We start from the raw sequence: 7129 nt of genomic DNA, 5'->3' as shown, positions 1-7129 counted from the left end.
GTACCATCTATTGGATTATCCATTAAGACAAATTTTCAAAGCCGACTGCTTGGATCGGCGGTTGGCTTACATTGTTGACTCTAATGAAGCCTCCTTCCCATAACTTGCTAGAAAAGCATTCAAAGTCTCCTAGTTCCCAAAAGATTGAATCGACTATTGTGATGTTCATAGACTCATCATCGTGAACCAGTTCGATATCATCTCCATGCCATTGAATCAAACACTAATGCATAGTCGATGGTACATAATAGTTCGCATGAATCCAATCATGACCAAGGAGCAAACTATATGATGAGGGCATGACACCCATGCTTACGACCATATTTGGCACATGGTATGGAGGGGTAGGAGGCCAGCAAGGGTGTCCAAGTCAAGAAGGAGGTCCAAGGCTAATTCGGTTCGAGTCCCCGAGGTGGAGGCCCAAAACAACTCAAGTTCGAGCCCGTCTCGGAGTCCAGGAGCACCACATACTAAAAACAACGCCCAGGTCGCATACTATGTCTGTTTTGTGCATTCTTTATATGGATGAAAATATAATTTCATGGAGCTTCCAATGGAACCAGTCCCACCTTAAAATTCAATGGAAGTCAACGGGAATCATCAAAACAAGTGGACGTCCAATAGAATGATTTCGAGTCTGCCTCGGCCTTCAGGACCAGTCTGCCTTCAACTGGTCACCCAGGACGCATCCGGACTCTGTTTTTGACGATCCACATATGGTTGGAAAGCTAATTTGATAAGCAAACCAATCCAAGTGGTCTCACGTCAAGAGCCATTCAGAATCAATGGGAATCGTCGAAATAAATCAGCATCCAGAATCTGCCAGGGTGCTGCGACACCTTCTTTTGGTCCGTTGGACCGTGTATCGTGTTTCGGCCCATTAGGGGGCGCGTCTAGGGTAGGCGATGACCCTAAGACCTTTATAATCATACACCACCACCATCATTAGGTTTTGGGTTTTGCTTAGATTATTCTGTCAAGAACAGTTTCGCCGTTCATTGGTTTGTGAGACCCCAACTTCGTGAGATAATCATTCATCTGCAATTTGGTTGTGTTCTTTCTTGTTCTTGCTTGTGTTCTTCGTTGCGTAGGAAAAGATTAGCTTTCTTGGCGAGGTCAACCTGGTCCGTGACTTGGTTGATATCCAGAGGAGCTGTGGTGCTATGATTGCAGGGTTCGATCTTTCGATCTGAAGCCAGATCGGTGTGTCATTCTCCGCCACAACGATAGTTACCATCACCTAACGGAAGATTGGGATCCCCGTCTCCATTAAGTGGTATCAGAGCTTCAGGTATTACCGTTAGATTTATCATTGCCCTAGTTTTGTTTTGTCTTTGTCCTATAAATCTAGAAAATTGCCCCACAAAAATATTTGTGTTAATCTTTGTTTTCTCCCTATCCTATCACCCGTTGTGCCATTGCAATATTTGAATTTCAATTTGCTTTATTGAATGGTCGTCCCTCGCATGTCCTTGTGTTCGTTGGTTTATTTGAGTCTTGATCTAGTATCCTTGTTGTCGTGTGAATCTAATCGTCGGGTGGTTGTGCATCTGTTTTATGCAAACAAAACTTATCATGCTACGCTGTTGCATCAAGTGATATCTTTTGTTTCCATAAAAATCAGCCACTTTCCCTCCTTGTCATTGAGAGCCCAAGAATTTTCCTTGATCGACCACATAGAACTGAGTGGTTTTGAGATGTGCTGTTCGTGCATCTATAACTCTATTAGCCTAGCTTTGAGCATATCAAGTTGTGTGTTCAATTAATTTGTATTGCAGTGTTCTTCTGAGAAACAAAAGAAAGGAAAGGAAAAGGCAGAAGGTGCACAAAAAAGAAAAAGAGAAAAAAAGCCGCACCAAAAAAAAAGAAAGAACAAGAAAAAAATAGAAAGTGGAAAAAAGTGAAGAAAAATTTAGAAGTGCTTGCATTCTTTTGAGTTTTGTGCTGAGTTGTATTGTAGCTTGCTTGAACTAGGTCTTGGATGAGTTTAGGCCAGCGACATAGACTAGCTTGGGACTACTTTTCAATCTTGCAATTTCTGAATTAAATTATTGCTATTCCTTGCTACCATATTTTAAGCCTCCCAAGCTCCACATATATACTTTAGATCAGTACAGATAAAGGCCCTTGCAATCTCGGTACCACTGCCTCACAGGTATCATGAACTAGCCACCGGTTGTACCGCCCACTGCTTGCGTTGGTAAGAACTTTGTAAGAGCTTGGTAAGACGCTTCCACTTGTTGTGAAAAGTGACACCACTGCAACCACGTAGTCATTTGATAGGGATAATACTTTTGTGTTGTCTTTTGTTGTCTTCTAACAATGACAGGTTGTTCGTATCCACCGACTTATGATGGTATAGGTGCTGATGCGTATATGGAGTGGGAAATTGCCATAGATAACATATTTGCTGCTCGCTTTATGTGTCCAAGGAGGAATGTAAAAAAATGTAGCTAGTGTTTTGCAACATTCTACTTTATCTTGGTGGGAGTCTTTAGATTCTTCTGATAAGCCTCAAACTTGGAATGATATGAAACTCCTTATGCAAGAAACCTTTGTTAATTCACCTCCTGTTTTGACTTCATATGTTGAGGTGCACCATTTAGAGGAAGAGTCTGTTGTTATTCCTCTTGCTATGACTAACCTTCTATAGAATAATGTACATAAGCGAGAGGATGACATGGAGGAAGAAAATGAGGAGCTCACAACCTCATATGCAAATTCAGAACCATCACTTCATAATGCACCTATTACTCCTGGTGAGAACATAGGTAATGCCCATGGTCCTACACTCACGGAAGGTGAAAATTGTCTTAATGTACTAAATTTTCTACAAACTATGCTGTCATAGAGCAATTGTTAGTGGAACCCTCTCTTGATTTATCTTTGTCCCATGATAATTTGCTTGATGTTCCTTGTGACAAAGATGAATTGGTTGAAGATGCTTTAGTTTTACATGTTTTGGAATCAGTCACTTGTGCTAAAAATAAACATGTTATTCATATTGCTACTAAAACCGATGAGTTCAAACAGTTGTCTTCTTTGCATACTTTGGGTTACATTGAATTTGATGTTTTGTGTAACCTAGATTGTTTGGAGGAGAGCCTTTTTAAATATGCTGATTTGCCTTGGTTTTCTAAACACACATATCATGTTTTTGGCAGATATAACAACAAGGGACAATATATGATACATCGAGTATACATTCGTAATAATATGAATTCTTCTTTTGTTGTACAAGATTATGATCGTTTAGAGGGCAGCTATAATAATACAAATATTTTCTCATGTTCCTCAAAGAAACAAGTTCACTTCCAAGAAGGGGAGCATTGTTGGTTGCTACCTGCTCGACCATCTATTCCCGCATTGTCTCTGGTTAGTTCTAATCTTTTGCAGGATAGTGTTGACATACATCGCGTGCATTCGGATCATGGAGTCTACATGCTTGCTGAAATTTTTATGTGAGATGACATGCTAGAAACTTGGAAACATGGTCACGTTCTTTCTCACAATTATTTTAGTTTCCTTTGTCCTCGCAACCCCATTCTCCTTTATGTTGTGCAGGATCAGTTTCAAGCACAATCGACGCCGAGGACGGCTTTTCATCAAGAAGGGGAGGATGATGAGGACATGACACCCATGCATATGACCATATTTGGCACATGGTATGGAGGGGTATGAGGCCAGCAAGGGTGTCCAAGTCAAGAATGAGGCCCGAGGCTAATTCGGTTTGAGTCCCCGAGGTGGAGGCCCAAAACAACTCAAGTTCGAGCCCGTCTCGGAGTCCAGGAGCACCACATACTAAAACCGACGCCTATGTCGTATACGGTGTCCGTTTTGGGCGTTCTTTATATGGATGGAAAGATAATTTCATGTATCTTCCAATGGAACCAGTCCCACCTTAAAATTCAATGGGAGTCAACAGGAATCATCAAAACAAGTGGACATCCAATAGAATGATTTTGAGTCTGCCTCGGCCTTCAGGACCAGTCTGCCTTAAACTGGTCACCCAGGACGCATCCGGACTCCGTTTTCAACGATCCACATATGGTTGGAAAGATAATTTGATAAGGAAGCCAATACAAATAGTCTCACATCAAGAGCCATTCAGAATCAACAGGAACTGTCGAAATAAGTCAGCGTCTAGAATCTGCCAGGGTGCTGCCACACCTTCTTTTGGTCCGTTGGACCGTGTATCGTGTTTGGGCCCATTAGGGGGCACATCTAGGGTAGGTGATGACCCTAAGACCTTTATAATCATACACCGCCGTTGTCATTAGGTTTTGGGTTTTGCTTAGATTATTCTGTCAAGAACAGTTTCGCCGTTCATTGGTTTGTGAGACCCCAACTTCATGAGATAATCATTCATCTGCAATTTGGTTGTGTTCTTTCTTGTTCTTGCTTGTGTTCTTCGTTGCATAGGCAAGGATTAGCCTTCTTGGCAAGGTCAACCTGGTCCATGACTTGGTTGATATCCAGAGGAGCTATGGTGCTAAGATTGCAGGGTTTGATCTTTCGATCTGAAGCCGGATCGGTGTGTCATTCTCCGCCACAACGATAGTTACCATCACCTGACGGAAGATCGGGATCCCCGTCTCCATTAAGTGGTATCTACTTCTAATTCATCAGCCGACGTGAAGCCATGTCCTAGTTTGCCATCTGTACCATCTATTGGATTATCCATTAAGACAAATTTTCAAAGCCGACTGCTTGGATCGGCGGTTGGCTTACATTGTTGACTCTAATGAAGCCTCCTTCCCACAACTTGCTAGAAAAGCATTCAAAGTCTCCTAGTTCCCAAAAGACTAGATCGATTGTTGCGATGTTCATAGACTCATCAGCGCGAACCAGTTCAACATCATCTCCATGCCATTGAATCAAACACTAATGCATGGTCGATGGTACACAATAGTTCGCATGAATCCAATCATGACCAAGGAGCAAACTATATGATGAGGGCATGACACCCATGCATACAACCATATTTGGCACATGGTATGGAGGGATAGGAGGCCTGCAAGGGTGTCCAAGTCAAGAAGGAGGCCCGAGGCTAATTCGGTTCGAGTCCCCGAGGTGGAGGCCCAAAACAACTCAAGTTCGAGCCCGTCTTGGAGTCTAGGAGCACCACATACTAAAAACGACGCCCAGGTCGCATACTATGTCTGTTTTGGACGTTCTTTATATGGATGGAAATATAATTTCATGGAGCTTCCAATGGAGCTAGTCCCACCTTAAAATTCAATGGGAGTCAATGGGAATCATCAAAACAAGTGGACATCCAATAGAATGATTTCGAGTCTGCCTCGGCCTTCAGGACCAGTCTGCCTTAAACTGGTCACCCAGGACGCATCCGGAGTCCATTTTTGACAATACACATATGGTTGGAAAGCTAATTTGATAAGGAAGCCAATCCAAGTGGTCTCACATCAAAATCCCTTCTGAATCAACGGGAATCGTCGAAACAAGTCAGTGTCCAGAATCTGTCAGGGTGCTACGACACCTTCTTTTGGTCCGTTGGACCGTGTATCGTGTTTGGGCCCATTAGGGGGCATGTCTAGGGTAGGTGATGACCCTAAGACCTTTATAATCATATGCCGCCGCCACCATTAGGTTTTGGGTTTTGCTTAGATTATTCTATCAAGAACAGTTTTGCCGTTCATCAGTTTGTGAGACCCCAACTTCATGAGATAATCATTCATCTGCAATTTGGTTGTGTTCTTTCTTGTTCTTGCTTGTGTTCTTCATTGCGCAGGCAAGGATTAGCCTTCTTGGCGAGGTCAACCTGGTCCATGACTTGGTTGATATCCAGAGGAGCTATGGTGCTAAGATTGTAGGGTTCGATCTTTCGATCTGAAGCTGGATCGGTGTGTCATTCTCCGCCACAACGATAGTTACCATCACCTGACGGAGGATCAGGATCCCCATCTCCATTACTATACGACCCTTTTCTATCGATGATGAAGAATGTAGTGAGCAGAGTCTTACTCCTGATTATTAGTTCAACGTTCATTGCCCCCCGGGTCTTGGACGCATTACCCCCAAAGTCCTTAAGCATCATGTCAGTTTCAATTAGATCTCCTGGTCCCTTGCCAAGTTTGCAAAAAGTGGTGTAAGGCATGAGATTGATACAAGCACCTCCTTCTACCAACATCTTGTTCATCGGCTTCCCATCAACCAAACCTTTTACATATAAAACCTTCAAGTGCCGATGCTTGACTGGTTTATCAAATATGGCCTACGATATAACCGTCAGCTTGGCAACTATCTCTTCATACTCCAATTCATCAAAATCCAAATAAACTCCTTGATTTGCCAAAGCTCTAAATTTTAATGGCAACAGAAAAGCCATTTGAATATTAGCTGATGGTTGCTTTCTATCGGTTGTTTGCTTAGTACGCCAAACTTGAGGTTTATCGGATGCCTGAGCCTGTTCCAACTCTCTATTCCTTAGGCATTGCACCCTTCTCTTCTGGATTCTTATCAAACCTCCCAGACATCATTGGCCTTCCTACCAAACATATTTTCTTTCGTTGCCTTCTTCTTCATAATCAGCCCAGTCTTGATCAACAACTCTTTTCCAAGCCGATTATGAACACTTCCATTTTTTAAGCGCCGATCCATGTTATTATGATGGCACACATCTTGAGCATGGATAGACCGGCGGTTGGTTTGAGATTGCCTAAACTCCTAATATTGATCGCTGCACTCTAGACAATCATTCTTGGTAGGCAACTTCAAACCTTTGTTCCAGCAATGTCTGAAGAAAGAACAATTCTAATATGATTTAGCTTGCTTTCTTTCATACCTCTCTTTTTCCTATTGACGCTGGTATTCTTGCTTTTCTAACCAATGCTGATAATCCTTTTCCTTCTACTGCTGCCATTTATTCAACAGAATTTGAGATGTAACTCGTAGCTTTGTCGCCCCTTCTTTTGATGTTTCTCCCTGCTCATATCGGCTCTTTTGCTTGTCGCGACGTCTTTTAACTTCCGTATATTCGTTAACCGATATTTGCCTCTCAGGATCGACTGTTCTAGCTTCTCTTGATTTGGTTGATGTTAGGACCTTAGTCTTTCCTCTAAGCAACCTCGCATCGATTATGTTTTGATCTCATGGGAAAGGATTATCA

Source organism: Miscanthus floridulus, chromosome 1 (genome assembly GCF_019320115.1).
Source record: "Miscanthus floridulus cultivar M001 chromosome 1, ASM1932011v1, whole genome shotgun sequence".
NCBI classification, from domain to species: domain Eukaryota; kingdom Viridiplantae; phylum Streptophyta; class Magnoliopsida; order Poales; family Poaceae; genus Miscanthus; species Miscanthus floridulus.
Note: the sequence above shows the minus strand (reverse complement) of the source record.